Genomic DNA, 13,587 nt, shown 5'->3' on the forward strand with positions numbered 1-13,587 from the left:
AGCATGTACGTGCATATCCCAAGTCATACAAAACAGCAGCTGTCCTTGTGCTGGACGCTGAAAAAGCTTTTGACAGTGTGGAGTTGGATTGGATGTTTGGGGTTCTGCAGAAAATGGGTTTCAATGGCCCCTTCCTACAAGCAATACAAGCTATGTACCTAGGACCCAAAGCCAGAATAATGACGCATGGTTTTCTCTCAGATTCTCTCATGATGCGCAGAGGAGTAAGGCAAGGATGCCCATTATCCCCCTTATTGTTTAATTTAGCTCTAGAACCATTGGCAGCTCTTCTAAGAAAGCACATACGGGGAATCCAAGTGGGAGAAGTGGAAATCCAGCAGTCACTCTTTGCAGACGACATACTCCTCTTTATAGAAAATCCACTGACCCAAGTGCCCCAAATATTTAAATTACTAATGGAATTCTCATACCTATCAGGGTTAAAAATTAATAGAGACAAAAGTGAAATAATGCCCCTCTCAAAATTAGCTGATACTAGATCATGGCCCACCTTAGGATTGCGGGTAGCTCATACACAGGTGCAATATCTGGGAATTAAAATCCCCAGGGATCCCACCCAAATTTATACCCTAAATTATACGCCCTTGTTTAAACAACTTAAGGAGCAATTAGACAGATGGGACAAACTTCCGATAGGTCTAGCAGGAAGGGCAGCTCTCATAAAAATGACCACCATGGGAAGACTGCTTTATCCCATGCAAACAATCCCACTCCTTATCCGGCACAAGGACACACAGTTACTGGAATCTGCTTTTAACAAATTTCTCTGGCAGGGCAAAAAGTCCCGTATTGCATTAAAAAAGCTCCAAATGACAAAACTCTTAGGTGGACTGAATATGCCAAATATAAGACGATACAATTTAGCGGCACTACTAAGGCACGTACAAGATTGGGTAAAAGGAACCAGTAAATACTCAAACTTAACACTGGAAGCGGAAATTGCAAAGCCATGGGCGCTCCTGGGTCTCCTACACTCAAAATTGACTGAAATACCTGTCAGACTCAAACAAAATATAATCTTTAAAGACACTATCCTGACATGGAGGGCAGTTAGGAAAAAGTTGGGTCTCCATTGCTTAATTTCCAAGTATATGCCGATATGGGGGAACCCTCACTTCCCAGTAAGCACCACACAACAGCTCTTTGCAAATTGGGACCAGAAAGGAATCAGCAAACTGGGCAACCTCCTACATCTGGATACTGGCAAGTGGATGACCTTTGAGGAAGTAAAAAAAACATATATGATCCCTAAAGGGGACGTCCTCCCATATTTACAAATTCAATCTTTTGTGAGATCGCATATTGCCAGTATATCAGATGTGGCATTGCCGGACGAATTTGACAAAATGCTAAACCCAGGGGGGCCACTAAAAACACTATCGGAATTAGTACAAAGACTAGCGGGTATAGAGGGCTCTAAATTAACATACCTTAGCTTCAAAACATGGAGGAAAGACTTCCAAGATGAAGACTTAGAGAAAAATATAACACAGGGTCTTACTGAGTTTAGATCCCATATTATAAACGAGCAACATAGAACCTCCCACCTCCTGTTTCTACATAGAGCGAAATATGCTTTTAATATTAAATATACCCACCCACCAGAACATTACGTCCCTGAGTGTCCCAAATGTTCAGAGCCAAACGCCAACCTAACACACTGCGTATGGAGATGCTACGTGATAGACCATTATTGGGACAAGGTGATGGAATATGCAAATAAATTATGTAAAAAAAAAGGTCTGTAAAGACCACATGTTATGTTTATTCCACAGCCACAAAGTACAAACTGGAAATAGCCAAGAGATCCCCTCAGCGCTCTTCCATATTATATTAGCCATGGCCAAGCGGGTTATTTTCCTAACATGGATCCAGCTACATGCCCCCACTATAAATATGCTACGGAAGGAACTTTTATCCCTCTTTATTCTGGAAAAGTTACAGATATCTCAAAACGTGGAAAAAAGAGCTAAAAGCTTTTTCAGAACCTGGAGAAACTATATACTGGACACCTTCTCACCTGCGGAAATAAACAAACTGATGGGGAAATTTGTACTTACCTCATGGTACTGCCTGGAAGACATTGGTGGATCATTGGGACCACTTAAATATCATCCCCCAAAAACAGGGGACTGCGGACAAGAGTCAACGGGTTAAAATAATCTGTTATAAGACAAGCTGGTGTAGCTTATTGAAAACAAGTTGTGTGTTGAGAGACTGGGACTTTCTGTTTGGGGTTGGGTTGTTGGGGAAAGGGGGGAGGTAAGGGGAGGGAGGGAGGGACTAGTAGGCCTGGTCTATGACGGAATTGCACCTCATGTATCATCTGTATATAATGTCCATGCATTGTGTGATGATGTATGTAGACCTAGGTCTTCAAAAGGATGGAAAATGAAAAATGCAAATAAAATATATTTGAAAAAAAAAAAAAAGTATCCTATATGTTATTCCAAGTAATGTACTATGTGTGTGCCAAATTTCATTCAAATCCGTTCAGCCATTGTTGCGTGATTGAGTAACAAACATCCAAACATCCAAACTTTCACATAATATTTGTGAGATTAGTCCGATTTGGCCATATAATGTAAGTATATATGCAAAAGTTCCTGTTTATGTGCACAGTCACCGCGCTTTGGGCCGCTGCTGATCAACTAAGATGCAGTCTTGTCTGAATGTCCACCTGAATCGGTCACGGTGAGTGACCAAGTAACGGTCCACAGGTACATGCTTTGTAGTAGTGCATGGCAACAGATAACAGAGGAAGTGTATGGCAAAATCAATGTGGTTTTCTCCCCAGCCGCCTGACATGCGGATTGAGGGAATAATGATTAAAGTCCGCTTCCTCACTGGAATGGTTTTGGGCTTCCTAATCCCATGCTGCTTATGTACAGGGTGCTAGACCCTTTTGAATTCTATAACTGACAGGATAATTTAATCGTTCATGCTTTGGATAACCTTTTTGCTATCCCCATGATTTTCTATACTGGCCGATTGGGGAGTCACACCCTCAGGCATTTTGAATGGACTTTTGAAATGTTAAACTGTAGTTTGACACCTTATTGTGATTATACAGTGTCCTTCTTTGTTGCTCCTGAGGAAACAAGTGCTGCTTCACAAAATGTGTATCAAACTTGCATTATGAATAGGCCTGGAGGTTTGTGGGAGGGGGTGGGTTGGCAAGCCTGCATTAGTGTCTCCAAACACTTGATACAGAATTTGCATTTTTCCCTCTGAATGGCACTACACAACATTGATGCATGTACAGAGCTGGGCTGGTAACTGCCAAGGGAGCATAGCGAGCTGGATGGGCACGGAGCAGGGCTGGTAACTGCCAAGGGAGCATAGCGAGCTGGATGGGCACGGAGCAGGGCTGGTAACTGCCAAGGGAGCATAGCGAGCTGGATGGGCACGGAACAGGGCTGGTAACTGCCAAGGGAGCATAGCGAGCTAGATGGGCACAGAGCTGGGCTGGTAACTGCCAAGGGAGCTGTCACGATTGTGGAACTTTCCCCGTGATCAGCGCACAACGCGTGCGCTGACATGGCGGAGATCCTCCACAAGCGTATAATTTGCAGGAACCCAGCAAAAGGTGCTACGCACCTGTAGAGGGAAATTCCTGTCGGCAGATGGCGCTGGGGAGTGCAGAGGAACCAATCCACAAGTGCCAGACAGGAATTGTACGAAGCGCAGAACGCAATCGCAAGAGAGGCGATTGCGAATGAGATTGAGCAAAAGGGATAGGTTGTATGTGTGTGCGCCAATCCAGTCGCCACTCCGCGACCGCACACACACAACAGCAGATACGAAATAGGAACGCGATCGCGAGAGGTGCGATCGCGAGACGTGACACAAGGCAGAACAGAATAGAATACGAGGGTAGCAAAGGCACAGCAAATACAATAAGGAGATACGGAAAATAACAACCGCTAGCTAACCGCGAACACCGCACTCATTCGCAACAGTGCACGCGGTTATGCGCGATCTCCACGTGATAAGCACAATAGAGGCAAGCACGCCTAACTAACCATAAACAGACAAACATGAAACAGGGGACGCGAGCGCTTGCTTAACGGTTACCTCACCGAGCCTGTAGCAAGCACAGCGGACAAGACAGACACACGAAAAACAAGAACTAGGCAGGAAGGATCCACCGCTCTTCCGCCAGAGCAAGTGTGATCCAAGCAGGAACATAGATCAGAAAGATCCACAGCCGATAACGCTAGCGGCTAGTGCGATCTCAGCAAGACAGAACGATTCGCTATCAACCGCCGTTGGTGACAGCGCAATCGCGACCGACAAGACAGAACAGAAGGATCCCCAGCGCTCGCACAAAGTAGCTAGCGCGATCCCAGGAAACAGAACAGAAGAGATAGCTGGTAGCAACCGCTGCACCAGCTATACTCCAAGAACATAGATCAGAACCATTTCCTGTCAACCACCATAGGGACAGGACAATGGCAAACAGGCAAGACAAGACAGAACAGGCAATACAGATAATACAACCTGACTGGGCTAGAAGGGGAGCCTAAAGCAACCCCCAGGAATTAACTATACTAGATAGCAATGGCTGACACTCCAGCAGTGTCCATCAGGAACTGAGCATGGAAGGGAAATGACCAGCCAAGCATTCTGGGAAAGATAAAGCTCTTATAGTGCCAGTCATCAAAGAAGGCAGGTAGGGGATTTGCATAACGAATGTATGCAAATTCCCCAGCAAGAGAACAGAAACTTGCAATGAAAAGACAGGTCTCTGTTCCAGAGACCTGCAGCCCACAGAGTAGAGGAATGGACAAACAGCTGTCTGCCTGTGCAGCCAGCTGAGCGGATCATCACAGTACCCCCCCTTCTAGGGATGGATTCCAGACATCCCTCAAGACTGGTAACATCACAAAACTCTAACTGAAGACTCATGAAGGTCAGGACAGCCCGACAAGGCCCAATTCCAGAGTCAGTCCATCCGAAACCGACCTCATCAGAAGCAGAAGCCACCGAAACATGCCCATCAGCACTGCAAGTCTCAGCGTAACACCCATCAGGACTGTGGACACCAGAGAAGAAGCCATCGACACCCTCCAGACAATACCCACCACCTTCCAAGGAGCGTCCAAGAATACCAAACCTGCCGCAATACCTGTTCGAAGTGTCCCTTACAACACCAAAGCCATTGCTGATCGTATTCAGGGCACCAAGCAAAACCTTTCCCGGAATCTCCCAGAACGCCTTGAAGCTCCGCAGAGATCCCAAGAAGCCAGAACGCTCACCAGGCTCACATGGAGAACCACCAAGAACCCCTATGGAACCTATGATCATTCCAGACTCAAAATTAGCAGGACACCCATCAAGATCAGGACTTTCAGGGACCACTTCTGGGCATGCAAGCAGGCAGGCTATATCAGAACATGTCTCCACTGAGGAAGCATCTGAGTACGCTGGTAACCGAGGCACACTTGGGCTTTCTGGGTCACAGAGCACATCGGGGTACACTAGTACAGGAGAAACCTCAGGACATGTCGGGGAACTGCCAACCTCAGAGTCCGACACGACAAGACCAAAACCAGTACCGGGCAGAAAATCATCACGAGTAAAGATCACAGGTACTGGTCTTTCAAAAGAAGACTCGGACTCAAATTCAGAATTTTCTGTAACTGTAACATCATCATTGACTACACATGAATGAAGCTCCACAAGAGCTGCAAAAGTAGTCAGCAAGGCAGCAATGCCTACTGAAGTGGGCAACACCTCAGAAGGACCTGGGGGGCAGGAGACATCTCCTACAAGTTCTACACCCTTTGGGAGGAACTCGGAGACCTTTAGATCATCAAACAAGACCTCAGGAACATCATTTTTCAAGTTGTCTAAGAAGGATTCTGTACTATCCATGTTACAGGGCAAAACTGGAACTTTATTTTGAGAACAGGGCAGATGTCCCAGGGAAGGTTCCACCATAAACTGAGACTGAATTTCATCATCACGAGTGGAACGTACAGGAATATTCACTGGACCACACACTGACTTCCTAACTTTAATCTCGCTGCACCCAGAACTCTGCGTAGTAGTCAAACTAGCTTGCAATTCCAAAACTGCAGAAAGACAGGTAAAAATAGCAGCAATACCTAGACGAGCCTCTAGGGGCAGGGCAGGAGATATTGTACAAGGCAATATTGACTCATCCAGAGTACTGGGTGGAGAGTCAATACTTTCTTCAGAATCAGACTCGCAAATGTCAATGCAAGTGGACATCATGCCTTCATTCATGGTACAGGGCAGATTCAGAGAAAGCTTCTCTGGACAAGGCAAAGAAGCTTCAGCATCAGATTCGCAAAACCGAAGCGCTGTCTCACTCTTAGATTCGGCTAACAATGTCGAATCCGAGGAGTCAGAACGCAAAATTTGCGGATCCAAGATCGCTTTAGGTTGCGAAGCTGACGCTTCCATATCGCAAACTTCCGCAATCTGCGGAGCAGACTGCAAGGCATCTAGGACAGAAACACTGGAGCAACTGTCATCAGGCAACAGGCCTGCACAGGTGTGAACAGGGTGAGACAGAAACTCATTTGCAGAAGAAATGGCGACATCAACAGGATAAACTTTATTAGGCATAATAATTTTACTTTTGACGCTGCATAGTCGAGAAATTTTCCCCATAGCAGGGTCACAGACGGAAGATCTCAAAGATCTGTTTCTAAATGACAAAGGATCCCACACATCCTTGAGGAAACCGGCAGACTCATGCCGATCACAATCTGCAGGAACATTCGAGAAACAGGCATCCGATCGCACAGATTCAAACTGCACACTGTCAGGAGCGAATCCTTCAGGATTCGCACAGGAATCAACCACAGCGGCACACTCATTCATTTCAGATTGCACAAAGTCAAGACTCACATGCTTTACCCCAGAAAGGCAGGAACAATCATCCGACAACGATGTCTCTTTATTGAAATCAATTGGTTGGTGTGTGTGCAACTCATCCAAAATAGTTTGCCATACATAGATCACCAGATCCACATCATCCTCGTCACATTCATCGGAATCAATCAGAAGGTACATCGAGTCAAGACAAGCATTCAAGACATCTTCGCTTTTTGCGATGTAAAAATCGCAAAAGGCTTTCCAATCAAAATCGAATTCTTCCAGCAAGGCCCCAATATCCCAGGAAGCAAATGGGGGTTCAAACAGGCCAGTATCCAAATAATCTCCATAGGGGTGGAGTTCAGGAACAAGAACAGATTTTTTAACTGCTTTAATGTAGTGTGCGATCCTACCTATAGCAGGATCCACATAAGCTTTGGATTGGGGCAAAAACCCTGGAAACTGATCAGCAGATGCATTATAAACATCATTATCATACTGCATGGTTTTGCCCATTTCAGACTTGACAGAAATAACCTCTTTATTTGTGGTTGCTAGGGGCAACGGATCTTTCCGCTGGGAAGCCTTCCTAGATCTTTTACGTTTAGACTTAAGGGGCATACAGACATGCGACTAAAGTCGTTGGTAACGAACGACTAACGATCGTTTATAACGACGATCGTTACAAAATAACCGCTAACGATCGTTAAGGGTAACGATCAGCGACTGAAGTCGTTGCAAACTGGAAATCCGTCCTGGCGGATTTTTTGTAACGACGATCGTTAGCAAAAGTACGTGTGTATGCTGATCGTTACAAAAACTATCGTTCGTTAAGTACCGTACATGCGCAGACAGAGAGAGAGAGACAGAGAGATGTATATAGATATATGTATATATATATATATATATATGTATATATAGATGTAGATAGATGTATATAGATAGAGATATATCTATCTATCTCTCTCTCTCTCTCTGTGTGTATATATATATATATATATATATATATATATATATATCTGTACGCAACTTCCTCTTTCCTACTGGCCATTAACAATGCGCTGACACGGCGGAGATCCTCCACAAGCGTATAATTTGCAGGAACCCAGCAAAAGGTGCTACGCACCTGTAGAGGGAAATTCCTGTCGGCAGATGGCGCTGGGGAGTGCAGAGGAACCAATCCACAAGTGCCAGACAGGAATTGTACGAAGCGCAGAACGCAATCGCAAGAGAGGCGATTGCGAATGAGATTGAGCAAAAGGGATAGGTTGTATGTGTGTGCGCCAATCCAGTCGCCACTCCGCGACCGCACACACACAACAGCAGATACGAAATAGGAACGCGATCGCGAGAGGTGCGATCGCGAGACGTGACACAAGGCAGAACAGAATAGAATACGAGGGTAGCAAAGGCACAGCAAATACAATAAGGAGATACGGAAAATAACAACCGCTAGCTAACCGCGAACACCGCACTCATTCGCAACAGTGCACGCGGTTATGCGCGATCTCCACGTGATAAGCACAATAGAGGCAAGCACGCCTAACTAACCATAAACAGACAAACATGAAACAGGGGACGCGAGCGCTTGCTTAACGGTTACCTCACCGAGCCTGTAGCAAGCACAGCGGACAAGACAGACACACGAAAAACAAGAACTAGGCAGGAAGGATCCACCGCTCTTCCGCCAGAGCAAGTGTGATCCAAGCAGGAACATAGATCAGAAAGATCCACAGCCGATAACGCTAGCGGCTAGTGCGATCTCAGCAAGACAGAACGATTCGCTATCAACCGCCGTTGGTGACAGCGCAATCGCGACCGACAAGACAGAACAGAAGGATCCCCAGCGCTCGCACAAAGTAGCTAGCGCGATCCCAGGAAACAGAACAGAAGAGATAGCTGGTAGCAACCGCTGCACCAGCTATACTCCAAGAACATAGATCAGAACCATTTCCTGTCAACCACCATAGGGACAGGACAATGGCAAACAGGCAAGACAAGACAGAACAGGCAATACAGATAATACAACCTGACTGGGCTAGAAGGGGAGCCTAAAGCAACCCCCAGGAATTAACTATACTAGATAGCAATGGCTGACACTCCAGCAGTGTCCATCAGGAACTGAGCATGGAAGGGAAATGACCAGCCAAGCATTCTGGGAAAGATAAAGCTCTTATAGTGCCAGTCATCAAAGAAGGCAGGTAGGGGATTTGCATAACGAATGTATGCAAATTCCCCAGCAAGAGAACAGAAACTTGCAATGAAAAGACAGGTCTCTGTTCCAGAGACCTGCAGCCCACAGAGTAGAGGAATGGACAAACAGCTGTCTGCCTGTGCAGCCAGCTGAGCGGATCATCACAGTACCCCCCCTTCTAGGGATGGATTCCAGACATCCCTCAAGACTGGTAACATCACAAAACTCTAACTGAAGACTCATGAAGGTCAGGACAGCCCGACAAGGCCCAATTCCAGAGTCAGTCCATCCGAAACCGACCTCATCAGAAGCAGAAGCCACCGAAACATGCCCATCAGCACTGCAAGTCTCAGCGTAACACCCATCAGGACTGTGGACACCAGAGAAGAAGCCATCGACACCCTCCAGACAATACCCACCACCTTCCAAGGAGCGTCCAAGAATACCAAACCTGCCGCAATACCTGTTCGAAGTGTCCCTTACAACACCAAAGCCATTGCTGATCGTATTCAGGGCACCAAGCAAAACCTTTCCCGGAATCTCCCAGAACGCCTTGAAGCTCCGCAGAGATCCCAAGAAGCCAGAACGCTCACCAGGCTCACATGGAGAACCACCAAGAACCCCTATGGAACCTATGATCATTCCAGACTCAAAATTAGCAGGACACCCATCAAGATCAGGACTTTCAGGGACCACTTCTGGGCATGCAAGCAGGCAGGCTATATCAGAACATGTCTCCACTGAGGAAGCATCTGAGTACGCTGGTAACCGAGGCACACTTGGGCTTTCTGGGTCACAGAGCACATCGGGGTACACTAGTACAGGAGAAACCTCAGGACATGTCGGGGAACTGCCAACCTCAGAGTCCGACACGACAAGACCAAAACCAGTACCGGGCAGAAAATCATCACGAGTAAAGATCACAGGTACTGGTCTTTCAAAAGAAGACTCGGACTCAAATTCAGAATTTTCTGTAACTGTAACATCATCATTGACTACACATGAATGAAGCTCCACAAGAGCTGCAAAAGTAGTCAGCAAGGCAGCAATGCCTACTGAAGTGGGCAACACCTCAGAAGGACCTGGGGGGCAGGAGACATCTCCTACAAGTTCTACACCCTTTGGGAGGAACTCGGAGACCTTTAGATCATCAAACAAGACCTCAGGAACATCATTTTTCAAGTTGTCTAAGAAGGATTCTGTACTATCCATGTTACAGGGCAAAACTGGAACTTTATTTTGAGAACAGGGCAGATGTCCCAGGGAAGGTTCCACCATAAACTGAGACTGAATTTCATCATCACGAGTGGAACGTACAGGAATATTCACTGGACCACACACTGACTTCCTAACTTTAATCTCGCTGCACCCAGAACTCTGCGTAGTAGTCAAACTAGCTTGCAATTCCAAAACTGCAGAAAGACAGGTAAAAATAGCAGCAATACCTAGACGAGCCTCTAGGGGCAGGGCAGGAGATATTGTACAAGGCAATATTGACTCATCCAGAGTACTGGGTGGAGAGTCAATACTTTCTTCAGAATCAGACTCGCAAATGTCAATGCAAGTGGACATCATGCCTTCATTCATGGTACAGGGCAGATTCAGAGAAAGCTTCTCTGGACAAGGCAAAGAAGCTTCAGCATCAGATTCGCAAAACCGAAGCGCTGTCTCACTCTTAGATTCGGCTAACAATGTCGAATCCGAGGAGTCAGAACGCAAAATTTGCGGATCCAAGATCGCTTTAGGTTGCGAAGCTGACGCTTCCATATCGCAAACTTCCGCGATCTGCGGAGCAGACTGCAAGGCATCTAGGACAGAAACACTGGAGCAACTGTCATCAGGCAACAGGCCTGCACAGGTGTGAACAGGGTGAGACAGAAACTCATTTGCAGAAGAAATGGCGACATCAACAGGATAAACTTTATTAGGCATAATAATTTTACTTTTGACGCTGCATAGTCGAGAAATTTTCCCCATAGCAGGGTCACAGACGGAAGATCTCAAAGATCTGTTTCTAAATGACAAAGGATCCCACACATCCTTGAGGAAACCGGCAGACTCATGCCGATCACAATCTGCAGGAACATTCGAGAAACAGGCATCCGATCGCACAGATTCAAACTGCACACTGTCAGGAGCGAATCCTTCAGGATTCGCACAGGAATCAACCACAGCGGCACACTCATTCATTTCAGATTGCACAAAGTCAAGACTCACATGCTTTACCCCAGAAAGGCAGGAACAATCATCCGACAACGATGTCTCTTTATTGAAATCAATTGGTTGGTGTGTGTGCAACTCATCCAAAATAGTTTGCCATACATAGATCACCAGATCCACATCATCCTCGTCACATTCATCGGAATCAATCAGAAGGTACATCGAGTCAAGACAAGCATTCAAGACATCTTCGCTTTTTGCGATGTAAAAATCGCAAAAGGCTTTCCAATCAAAATCGAATTCTTCCAGCAAGGCCCCAATATCCCAGGAAGCAAATGGGGGTTCAAACAGGCCAGTATCCAAATAATCTCCATAGGGGTGGAGTTCAGGAACAAGAACAGATTTTTTAACTGCTTTAATGTAGTGTGCGATCCTACCTATAGCAGGATCCACATAAGCTTTGGATTGGGGCAAAAACCCTGGAAACTGATCAGCAGATGCATTATAAACATCATTATCATACTGCATGGTTTTGCCCATTTCAGACTTGACAGAAATAACCTCTTTATTTGTGGTTGCTAGGGGCAACGGATCTTTCCGCTGGGAAGCCTTCCTAGATCTTTTACGTTTAGACTTAAGGGGCATACAGACATGCGACTAAAGTCGTTGGTAACGAACGACTAACGATCGTTTATAACGACGATCGTTACAAAATAACCGCTAACGATCGTTAAGGGTAACGATCAGCGACTGAAGTCGTTGCAAACTGGAAATCCGTCCTGGCGGATTTTTTGTAACGACGATCGTTAGCAAAAGTACGTGTGTATGCTGATCGTTACAAAAACTATCGTTCGTTAAGTACCGTACATGCGCAGACAGAGAGAGAGAGACAGAGAGATGTATATAGATATATGTATATATATATATATATGTATATATAGATGTAGATAGATGTATATAGATAGAGATATATCTATCTATCTATCTCTCTCTCTCTCTGTGTATATATATATATATATATATATATATATATATATATATATATCTGTACGCAACTTCCTCTTTCCTACTGGCCATTAACAATGCGCTGACACGGCGGAGATCCTCCACAAGCGTATAATTTGCAGGAACCCAGCAAAAGGTGCTACGCACCTGTAGAGGGAAATTCCTGTCGGCAGATGGCGCTGGGGAGTGCAGAGGAACCAATCCACAAGTGCCAGACAGGAATTGTACGAAGCGCAGAACGCAATCGCAAGAGAGGCGATTGCGAATGAGATTGAGCAAAAGGGATAGGTTGTATGTGTGTGCGCCAATCCAGTCGCCACTCCGCGACCGCACACACACAACAGCAGATACGAAATAGGAACGCGATCGCGAGAGGTGCGATCGCGAGACGTGACACAAGGCAGAACAGAATAGAATACGAGGGTAGCAAAGGCACAGCAAATACAATAAGGAGATACGGAAAATAACAACCGCTAGCTAACCGCGAACACCGCACTCATTCGCAACAGTGCACGCGGTTATGCGCGATCTCCACGTGATAAGCACAATAGAGGCAAGCACGCCTAACTAACCATAAACAGACAAACATGAAACAGGGGACGCGAGCGCTTGCTTAACGGTTACCTCACCGAGCCTGTAGCAAGCACAGCGGACAAGACAGACACACGAAAAACAAGAACTAGGCAGGAAGGATCCACCGCTCTTCCGCCAGAGCAAGTGTGATCCAAGCAGGAACATAGATCAGAAAGATCCACAGCCGATAACGCTAGCGGCTAGTGCGATCTCAGCAAGACAGAACGATTCGCTATCAACCGCCGTTGGTGACAGCGCAATCGCGACCGACAAGACAGAACAGAAGGATCCCCAGCGCTCGCACAAAGTAGCTAGCGCGATCCCAGGAAACAGAACAGAAGAGATAGCTGGTAGCAACCGCTGCACCAGCTATACTCCAAGAACATAGATCAGAACCATTTCCTGTCAACCACCATAGGGACAGGACAATGGCAAACAGGCAAGACAAGACAGAACAGGCAATACAGATAATACAACCTGACTGGGCTAGAAGGGGAGCCTAAAGCAACCCCCAGGAATTAACTATACTAGATAGCAATGGCTGACACTCCAGCAGTGTCCATCAGGAATTGAGCATGGAAGGGAAATGACCAGCCAAGCATTCTGGGAAAGATAAAGCTCTTATAGTGCCAGTCATCAAAGAAGGCAGGTAGGGGATTTGCATAACGAATGTATGCAAATTCCCCAGCAAGAGAACAGAAACTTGCAATGAAAAGACAGGTCTCTGTTCCAGAGACCTGCAGCCCACAGAGTAGAGGAATGGACAAACAGCTGTCTGCCTG

This window comes from Hyperolius riggenbachi, chromosome 5, assembly GCF_040937935.1.
Source record: "Hyperolius riggenbachi isolate aHypRig1 chromosome 5, aHypRig1.pri, whole genome shotgun sequence".
NCBI lineage: Eukaryota > Metazoa > Chordata > Amphibia > Anura > Hyperoliidae > Hyperolius > Hyperolius riggenbachi.